The sequence below is a fragment of the Trachymyrmex septentrionalis genome, unplaced genomic scaffold (genome assembly GCF_001594115.1).
Source record: "Trachymyrmex septentrionalis isolate Tsep2-gDNA-1 unplaced genomic scaffold, Tsep1.0 scaffold20, whole genome shotgun sequence".
In the NCBI taxonomy this organism is placed as follows: domain Eukaryota; kingdom Metazoa; phylum Arthropoda; class Insecta; order Hymenoptera; family Formicidae; genus Trachymyrmex; species Trachymyrmex septentrionalis.
In genome coordinates, this window is record NW_017305180.1 from 4,913,304 (window position 1) to 4,924,449 (window position 11,146).

The following is an 11,146-nucleotide window of genomic DNA, read 5'->3' on the forward strand; positions in this document are numbered from 1 at the left end:
CGCACCACCGTGGTTGCATTAACACCTGATTTCAACGAACATAAAAACAATTCTCTATTGCGTCATGATTTATAATCAATCGATGATATAAACGCAGAAGAACGTGCTCGCACAAAAGAATTTGGTGTCTCACGTAAAATCACGATTGTTGATGAAACAAATGGTTTAATTATTTAAAGTTAAGCGCAATTTAATAGCAATTTGAATAATTAAACTATTTGTTTCATCAATAGCAAAAAATTATAGATAACATGAGAAGACAAATCAGAGTTATAGAATGTACTGCAACAAAAAGTACGCACTTCGTGCATTATCTTTAATTCATTGTAAATTAAAAACTAAAGTTTGAATATATATAAAACTTAAAGATAATATATATACTTATATTGCTGTTATAGTGTAAATAGATAATAATAGAAATAACATTGATTTATTAATTGATAAAATATGTTACATTATACAAAGCTGTAACTACTACCAAAAATAATTTTACTATTGAAAAAAAATGGTATATTATCGAATTGATGATAATATTATTAGATTTTAAAAACTGCTATCAGCTTTATTATCTTTTAAATATGAGTTTATACTAAATTAACTAAATAGTAAACTAAATTTTCGTAAATAACTTTCTTTACTGAGAAAAACTTTAGAAAATCAATGTGAACAAAGAAAAGTTATATTATTATATTTATATATTAGAAATTTTATATTAAATAAAACAAACTTAACGAATAGTACTTAATATTTTTGCTAAAAATATAAAATAGTCATTCTATTCTGCGAAAACAGAAGATATGTATAATTTGTGCCCTGCGGCTCGTGAAACGAAACGTAATATTGCTTAATCCCTGGCACGTTTAAAAATGCTTTTAGCGATTTTTACGAGCATTAGGGTGTTATTCGCCGATGACACAGTATAGTACATCCCATATTACATAACTGTATTTTTCCAGTATATATCATAATATAAATGTCTTCCATTAACAGAAAATACATAACATGTCGCAAACATTTAAAAAGCTAGAAAATGTTGTATTTCTCGACTTTTATAATTATAATGATTGCTTGTAGATCGTGAAATTTAAATCACACCCGATAGATGTACTATTACGTCAAATATGCAAATTATGCAGATTAAGAAGCGCGTAACAGACCAAGGACATGCCACAATTCAAAAAAGCACGTAGCTCTTAACATGTAGCGATAATTGCAGTAATCTTGAATCTTTCTATGCTAAGCCCGATAAAAATATATGCGAAGGTCGAATTTTTTTCGAATAAATCCAGTAATTTCCAGTACTTCCAATGTCGCGAATGAAATTACATTATCGAATAAATGCTAACTATTATGTGTATGCCTTCAATCGCGTTCAGTCGTTCTAAATCCTAGTTCTATTTCTAACTCCGCGAGCTTTGCACGTTCGACATTTCGAGTCTATTTTAACTTAGAATTTTACTCTTCTCTATTTTAAGTCTTGCCAAGAGTCCAAATTTCAATTTTTAATCCAATCCTGTACAATTAAGTGTAGTATTAACCGAAATTAAGATATCTTTCGTTTTGTATTAATTCAGAGTTTCCTTTAAATAGTTCTATTCCATTCTCAAATATCTTCCATTTTCAAAACGTAAAACTACGTAATAATATGTATATGTTCGCTCTTCCTCGTTATAAAAATAAATCGAATTGTCTGATATATTTTAAAAAAGTATTTTGTTTGCACAAATCATAATTTACGAAATACTAATAAGTAGAGAAAAATCAATACCGTAACTCGCTGCAATCTTCTCGCAGAGCTTATTTCTTGACATTTTAAAGGGACTAAAAACCAAAATATTTTTATTAACAATTATATACCGGTATCAACTATACCTCTATTCAATAATAGTGGTATACGAAAAATCGAGACCAAATACCGTATTGGACATCAAATACCAATATTCAATCGAAATTTTCATAATACCGGTATACGCATAATATTTCGATAATATCGATATTATACCCCTTTAAAGCTTATGATATTGACAAGGTTGGCACTTAAAACTCATAATCTGAGATAATATATCAGAACCTACTAATTAGAGACAATTCAATGGTTTATACCTTATGACCATTGCTTTCAAGAATCTATATAAAAAGAACAAACCTTCCCTTAAAGTTCCTCTTAAGCCAGATAGAGTCATAGAGAGATTTTTACAAAAAGAGATGAAAATGAATAAAAAAACAAGATCTTTAATATTGACAATAATTATTTTGATTTATTTCACTTTACAGCAACACTATGTAGAAAAGAACAAAGGTTAAAGTCTTCTGAAAAATTATTTGTCAAACAAACATCTTTTCAAAGATTAGTTCAAACCTCTATGGTAAGCAATATAACAAAATAATGAAATATATATATACCTGAACAAACAATGACAGATGAGGAAATTCAACAAATGAGAAGATTAGAACAGATACTGCAAGGTACCAAGGAAGACTTAAGAAATATTTAATTTAGATCTGAGTAAATGGAATCTCAAATTTCGACGTGCTTTAGTTTAGTATTTTTTGGAAAAATAATGGATCAAATGTTTAACTTTAAACAGCCCTTTAGTACAAATAATTATTGGTTTTTACAAGGAAATGTTTTTAACAATTGTTCGGAGGCAACAGGTCGTTCATTAATTAATTTTATAATGCATTAGGTTCATGTGAACTTAATATTTTGCGCGTGACGATTTCATGCACGATGCAAAACGATGCGACACGGCGAGTGACCAATGAGGACTGCGCCCAGCGCGTAGCATTGTCCTCATTGGCTACTCGCCAAGCAAGGCGCCACGGCGACCAATAATGGACGCGCCGGTCACCAGTCAATCTCCGCATAATAAAACGCGGTTAACAAAAATTGTAAAGGAATGCGTATCAAGGAAATTCCACATTGTTTTTTATTATAACAAACGAGAACTTTCTCGATTATTCCCTTTTCCGTCACATCCGGTTCTTTTTACTACTAGTACTTTTGGGAACAATCTGGAATTACACCATATAAGGTGCCGCACGGTCACGGCACGTCAGTCTTTAGAGAAAAATTAAATCCAATTGGTGAATATTTTTAAGTGTCGCTGCACCTTGGCTTAGCGCCGAGACACTATCAGTGTCTCCACATAAAAATCACCTGGGTGGAATGGTAGAAATGCATCAAAAGTTGTGGACAATAATAACAATACGCTTGAAAAAATTAGCAGCTGAAAGAAATAGATTAGATATAGACATGTATCAAGAAGATAATCAAGTAATAATGATAAGATACAAACAAAACCAAATTGCAACAAATTATCAATAAAGAATAAGTATTTAGAAGATTTATCTTTCCTACTCAAACAAGTTAATTTATCATTAAAATTGTCTGAAACATTATTTTCAATCAGATTTTGTGAATTCGGAAAAATAAAATACTTCGATGGAGAAGCAATTACAGTTCAGCGACAAAGAAGATATACAGAATGATTCCAAATATTAATGATGGCATTTGCTCAATAATGACATCTTTATCAATTACTAATACAATTACTGAATCCCAAGCGAAATTCGATTATACTCTTGATAATGCTTTTATTATAAATCAATTCCATTAAATTATCTGCAGAGACAAAAAGTTCTTAATAAAAAAGATCATATTCTGGATTGGGAACAATTCCTTTTTTATCTATCAAATTTTTTGATGGAATAACGCTTTCTTACTTTTCACATTATGTTAAAGGTAATGGTGACAAAATCCCAATATGATTAGGTATATTTTTAGTAGTGAAAAGGGTGGAACCTGAATTATATAGAAAAATAATATATCAATTAGAGCCTATATCCAAAGAATCAGATCTATCAAAATTATTTGAAGATATTTATTCCCTAAATATAAGAAGTCTGCCTCCAATTGATTTGTATTTCAAAGATCTAGTATTTAAGTATTTACAATCAGAAGCAGTGAGTAATCCCGAAATAACAAAGTTGTTCAAACAAGAAAGATATCAAATATATACCAGATCTAGCTAAAATCATTTGTACAATGAAGTCTATGGTTTTATCTGTTGCTCATGAATTAATAAGGAATTCTAATGCAGGATATCCTCTATAATTTGAGAACAAGATTTACAAATATTCAGACGTTAAACAAAATAATCCAAGATGAAACTCATAGGGATTTTCTTGATATGATGAAGACAAATAATCGGAAAATTATAAAAATATTGAGAAATAGAATGAAAAATGTAGAGAACTATTTTAATTTATCTTTCTTAAAAGATAATTCATGTTCTACATATTTAGCTCAAAAATTAAGGAAATTGCATTGAAAAATAGATATGATATGTGATACTAGAGCAAATGTTTTACAACAATTTTACATAAAACCCTAAGATTTTTGCGCTCAAGATAAAATAGAGAATTCAATATCAATGCAACTAAATAGAACACAATCAATCTTGTTATTTTCATGCTGTTTCGTGTGTAATGGGACAGAATAGATTAGAATCGTGCAGTACAAGTGTCCATCTCGCAGCAATCATGAATCATACCAAAGTAGTTAATGATTTTCATACATTCTACATATAAAAGACATATTAATAATACAACTAAATAGTAAATACTAGTAACGTGGATACAAATTACTATTTTAAAAGATGGCTCATTTACAGCATATTTAGGTGCTGTGTCTAAAGAAAAAGTTAAAAACCCCACTTTAGAAGTTGCTTCGAAAACTGAATATACTAAATGATATCAAAGCTTAGTAATATTAAATGATTTTATTAAAATCGAAACGTAATAAATACTAATTGTAAGAATTCAAGCCTATAACAATCGAAGCTTAGTAATTATGAGAGCATGATTTAAAGCGAGAGAGAGCCCTAATGATCTTAAATTAACTAATATTTTGATAGAGAAGAAAGTAAATTCCTATAGAATTTGATAAAGATGACCTTGAATCAGAAGACTGATGTGGGATGAATTATGGATGAAATATACTACATAGATTTAGTCTCCGAAAGAGAAAGAAATATATCTATAGTAAATCATTTACCTACAGTTTTCACTTATATGACACAATCAACAAACAAGTTAGCTGGAATTACATCTGGCGAAAGAGATTATATAATTCATTTTCAGTTGGCTTTATTAACTAATATAACAAGAATAGTTGATTTAATCCTTAATGGTCCTTCTGAGTCAAAATGACCCGAGCATTGTCTTTCACACTAAAATCTTTCTAAAATCTTCCTGGTTTCGAAAGAGCGATTACCTATCATCTGAAGGTTTTAAGCTTCAATTATCAATAGGGCGACAGGACGATACCGAAGAGATTATAATCCCCGGACTCAAAGGCAAAGTCTCTAATTGCAGTGAGTTATAAGAGTTTTGATCTGTTTTTTATTCACGGATGAAATTATCGAAATCATCGTAGACTGTAAGAACGAGAAAATTGAAAAGAGTTGCTTGAAAATGATTGATAATAATCAAGACCTACAAACATATCATACCAAACATATCACCATATGGATATAAATGAATTAAAGGCATTTCATGCTATCTTGTGCTACGCAGGATTTGTGGAAATCTTATAACGTGGAAACGCTCTGTCACTCCTTTACAGTAGATCAACCTACAGGTGGCCAATGAGGATTTTCTTCGGGATGTTGGATGGTCAGGCGGCCGTCAATGCCAGGATTTTACACAAGTGTTATTGCATACAAGGAAACAAAATTAATAAAGCTGTAACAGCTAAGCAATACCTGGAAATATTAGTTTTCCACCTTGTCACACTTTATCTGCGCGAGAGATATCAGCAACAAACTCTCCGCACGAATATCAAAATTGGAATTGCTGCTATATTGAATATTGATGAGAAGACCAATCTTCCAAAAGAGAATTATTTAAATAAAAAAAAAAGTGTGGATTGTGTCCTTCAAATAAGGATAAGAAAACGAGGTAACAATATTCATCGTGCCTACGTAATGACCAATTTAGTGCCAACTGGAACTATTAATTTGTCGACAATATTCTTGAATTCTTGTTTTTAATTTTCTGCCGGTATGCCCTATGTATGTCGCGTTGTAATCTTTGCAATTTATTTTATAATATACACTACATTCTTGTTTGACTCTTTTGGGAGAACATCTTTGTGAATATTCACATATCTTCCAAGTTTATTTAAAAATACCAGCTTCATATTCAAATTGCTACTAGTAATACTCCAGAATTTGTTTGAGATGGATTCAATACACGGTAAAACGAACCAAGAAGTACGTTCTTGTTCTGATGCGTAGTCTTGTTGTTTTGTGCTTTGGATTGTGAAATAACGCTTTTAATCTTAGATTTATCGTCTCAAAAATATAATCAGGAGAATAATCATTCTCCAGTAAAGTGTTTATAAATTTAAGGTTCTTGTCATGATAAAAAAAAACATCTGTCCATGTGTGGTGATCACAGGTTGTATTTATGTACTCAATGGGGGCAAAGAGTAACATTTTCTTTGTTTTTTTATAATTTACATTTTTAAAGTATCATAAATGCAAAAATTATGAGTATTATTATTATTATTATTATCAATATACTCAGAACTTAATTTTATGATATTTTAAATCAATAATAAATAGCCGTTTATCCGAATTTGATATTTTATTTACACCTAAAAAATAACCATTTTCTACCTTTGAAATAAATATCTTTTTTGAAACGTGTGTAACCATACTATTTTTTTTTTTAGTAAGTACATCATCTCAAGAGTACTAGGCTAAAATTGCATTCAAAAATATTATAAATTTAAAAAGTTATGATTTTTTAAGTAAAAAAGCACGTTTTTCCGAACTTAACACTTTTACGATTTTTTTTTAGTGTTCAGATTAAATTTTTTACTAAATCGTCATTGTTCCATTTTCTTAAAAAATTGAAACTATATACTGCAATTTTTGGAAGTTATTGGAACTGATACTATCGATTTGGTGTAACAGTTTAAAGACGTTTCGGATCATTTTAACTCAGAATAACCATCGTGTAGCGTTTTTGAAGTGTGACCATTAAGGGTTAAAAAGAATAACATCTCAAAAACATACCTAATTGTGCTGTGCTAACTTAGTTATACAACTGAGATTAACATCTGTAATCTCAGTTTAATTTGCTCTCATTTAATTTGCCTATTAGAATATTATCTACAAAATACTGTGAAGTGCTAAATAAACTTAAAAGTGCCATTAAACGAAAGCGTCCTGGAAAATTATCGAGAAAAGTGTTGCTTTTTCACGACAATGCACGGCCTCATTCAGCAAAAAAAACACAAACCTTACTGGAAAAATTCAAATGGGAAATTTTTGATCACCCACCCTACTCTCCAGATCTCGTATTATCTTATCTCTAAATACGATTTTTGATAACAATTGAATTATCATTAACGTGTGTCCCAATAGGGTCATTGACGTTGATAACTGAATCAACGTTACTATTCGAAATAATTTAATTTTTAACAGAATCTAATAGAGCTGAGAAACTGAGATACTCAATATCTCTCATTTCATTAATTTGCTACACACTAATATCCTTCCTTCAATAAGAAAATGTCATCCCCCCCCCTTCCCTTGTGAAACGTCTGTGTGAAAGTTCTTAGAGAGTCACTAATGTGTTCTCTTGGAAGTTGTACATTACTGGAATTATTCGTATAATTAACATAACATTGTACAAACTTGAGGTCGCCCGTAAATTTTTTTCAAAGAGTAGGCTTTTCTGCGAGGAGATTGCAGTGAGTATGGCTGATTTTAAACCAAAAAACTGAACTATTTTACATAGTAAGAAAAGTGTACGTGTTCGGGTAGGTATAGCTGCTTTCGTGATCAAAAGGGAGTGATATAAGGGAATGATATTTCTCAACAATTGATATCAAAATTAAGTAATAGACAAAAATTCACTTTGTCGCTATTAATCTTTTTTTTCAGAAAAAATTTACTATTTCGACCCAGTATGGCGATTTCTTGCACCCTTCTGAGGGATATGGGAGTTCGCCTATTTTGGAATAAGGGTATTAACTATTGATTGCAACAACATTTAATCTTTCAATAAAAATCTGCAACATTTTTTAGAAAGCCCATCTCCCCTTCAAGCGCCCTGTGACCGAGCTTAAATATATATATATATATATATATATATATATATATTGTTTTTGTTTTATACGAAATAAAAGGTTACGGCCCAGCCGACCATAGTGACAAGTATGACAAGCCTACTTCCCATACTTATCGCTATGGGTAACAAAACCACTACAGTGGCCTCTTAGTCTACAAAGACATAGACATTTAAAGACATTCTTGAGACCATACTCACTTCAGAGAATACCAAGGACATTCCGAGGCCAGTAATAATTTGAGAGGATCGATTCCAGAAGTCATAGTTTGGATAAGATTCTAGATATAAAGATTATTCCTTCAGCTTTTCCTTCCTTATTGGAAGTAAAATAGGGAGAGAATCGTAAGTGATTAATAATATTTTGGTTCAAAACGGTTACAACGTAACCTTCTTTTATATCATAAACAAAACCAAAATTTAAAAAAGTGATGAGGGTAAATAAAAAAATTTTTATAATTAATTAATAATATTAGTAAAAATATTCGTGAAACCATTCAACTTTCATTTCAAAAAGTTTTTTCTATCTCTTACAGTTTCAGCACTATTTTAGAAAAAAAAAAAAAAAACACTTTTTCAGACAGATGTTTCATCCCTTAAAAGTGAATTAGAGCAATGAAAAAATACATGTCTTTTATTTTTATCTGAAGAACAAAATCATAGTAAAGGTCCCAACTGTCTCTTCTTCATCAAAATCAGAGGACAGTTGGGCTCTTTCACGACGAGAACCACTAAAGAAAATATATTCGATATATTTTGAGTAAGAATCAATCTTTTCTCTTTCTTTACTCAATGATGCTATAAACTTTCTCATTACAAACTCAATTAGTGTATACTAACGTCTTCACTTTGAGGATTTTCTTCTTTAAAAGTGGGTTTTTATTATATCTGTATATTATATCTATAACTTTCAACAAAATTCTTAACAAGTCTAACTTCTGTTATGAATATGTATTATAAAAATTTAAATTTAAATTTTTTTATGTTAAAATTTTTATTATTTTATTTTATCCTTTGTATGCATACACTCTGATCACTCTTCCATTAAAATGTGAAGAATTCCAAAAAAAAAACTTCTAATTGAACTTCTAATGCGACCTTCTATTATACAAAAAAAAAAAAAAATACAAATTCTGAAGAGATGTATAGAAATCATCCTAGTAGCAGAGATGAACTACTAGAATTGCTTAATCGAAGATTGCAAATAAACAGAACTGCTGGAGAAAATCACTCTACATTGACCGAAAACATGGTTCACTATCAGAAATAAACGAATAGCTCCTAAAGATATATGAAGAGACTTTTATTAAAATGATAAAACAGTACAAGAGTCTGTCATTAAAGTAAATAATTTTCAAAAAAATAAATCTGAGTTTTTAAACGATTTGAGCGATTGCTCAAGCAATCTTTCACCTGAATTTATTTATTGACGCACACACGAAAACACAATGGAAATTTAGACAGAGTTATTAAAGTAAGCGAGTTCCCCCTTTTCATCATTTACTCCCCTAAATTCTCTTGTTTAAAATGATTAATTTTTCACCTGTTATTCTCATTTCACACGAGGTAATTCAAGCGCTTCGGTCTTTAAAACGCCTTGTTAAAGATTACAATTATCCCGCAGAGTTTGACCCGCGGATATTTGATATCCCCGCGTCTCCATCTGCATGTGCGTCGCGACGCTCATAACCTGCACCCACGACTTCACCTGTACCCAAACTTCCCTGCAACGGCGAGCATCTGACTCAATCCGTCCCCCTCGCAAATTTCCATCTCGTGAAAATTACGAATAATTAGTGTAGAACCATTGCAATGCCATTTTAAAAATTAAATCATTATTCACTATAAAGAATATGACTATTAGAATACAACTAGTAGGAAAAACCTCGAGGAATCGCAATCAATTAGCCATCCATACCGAACACACAAAATTAGCTGTCATTAGATCAAAGTTTAATAAAGGTTGATTTAATATATGATAAAACTAAGATGGGGAAAAATATAAATATGACATATTTTAATTGTAAATTAACAATAAGCGTTTACAGTAAAGCATACTAAAGAAGAAATAGATCAATTACGTAACAAATTAAGTTATGATCGATGAAAATCAGAAGAAAAAATAATCCAAAGTATGATTACAACAGCAAGAAACCCCATTGGAATTTGTTTATAAATATTTTGGAAAGTCTGGAAAAACAGCAAATGTAAGAGAAGTTGTTTATATAAGCAAATGTAACGCCGCCGCGATTCTCGCTAGTGCTGTGACTTACACCCGCGACTTTATCTGCACCAGCGTCTTTACCTGCACCCGCGACTTCAAGTTGTATTCTGAAGATTGTATTCTGACCCTAGTCTTTGATCAATTTTATTAATATAAATAGGAAACTTGTTGAAAGTGTGTCGTTACTTCATATTGCACTTCACAGTCATTAACTACAGATAACAGCACATAATTAAAAATAAGTGAATTATTATCAAGATAATCATTTTATATTCGAAACATCCAAACGAATAATGAGTAATATTTATCACGTTCGAATTAATTCAATTTATTTGATAAAAAAAAAAAGTATATTATGTACTCTTAAAGTACATATCATAATTTTTGTTCAGGATGCACAGACGTTTAATCATTACGTCATATTTTTGTTACTAACATTTCTGTTGAAACTCGCGTGTTCCAAGAAAAAAATGGCGATAAAAAAAACTAATTCAGGGATTGAAACCATTATTGCATCGCTGAGTTCGAATTTGCCATAGCAAAGGTAATCCCTATGTGTTATGTAATGCAAACACGGCAATCAGTATAAGAGTTCTCTCTAAAATTTTTAGAGTAAATTGTCATTCCGAAGAAATCTCACTCTTAAAAATTGAAAACTGAGCCTGTTTTTCAGGGCACCGTTTTTCAGGCAAATGGCATTACGTTCTCTTCGAAGAGTTTTCTTTTCTAATTAAAAAAAAAAAAAAAAAAAAAAAAATTTTTTTTTTTATAAAAAAA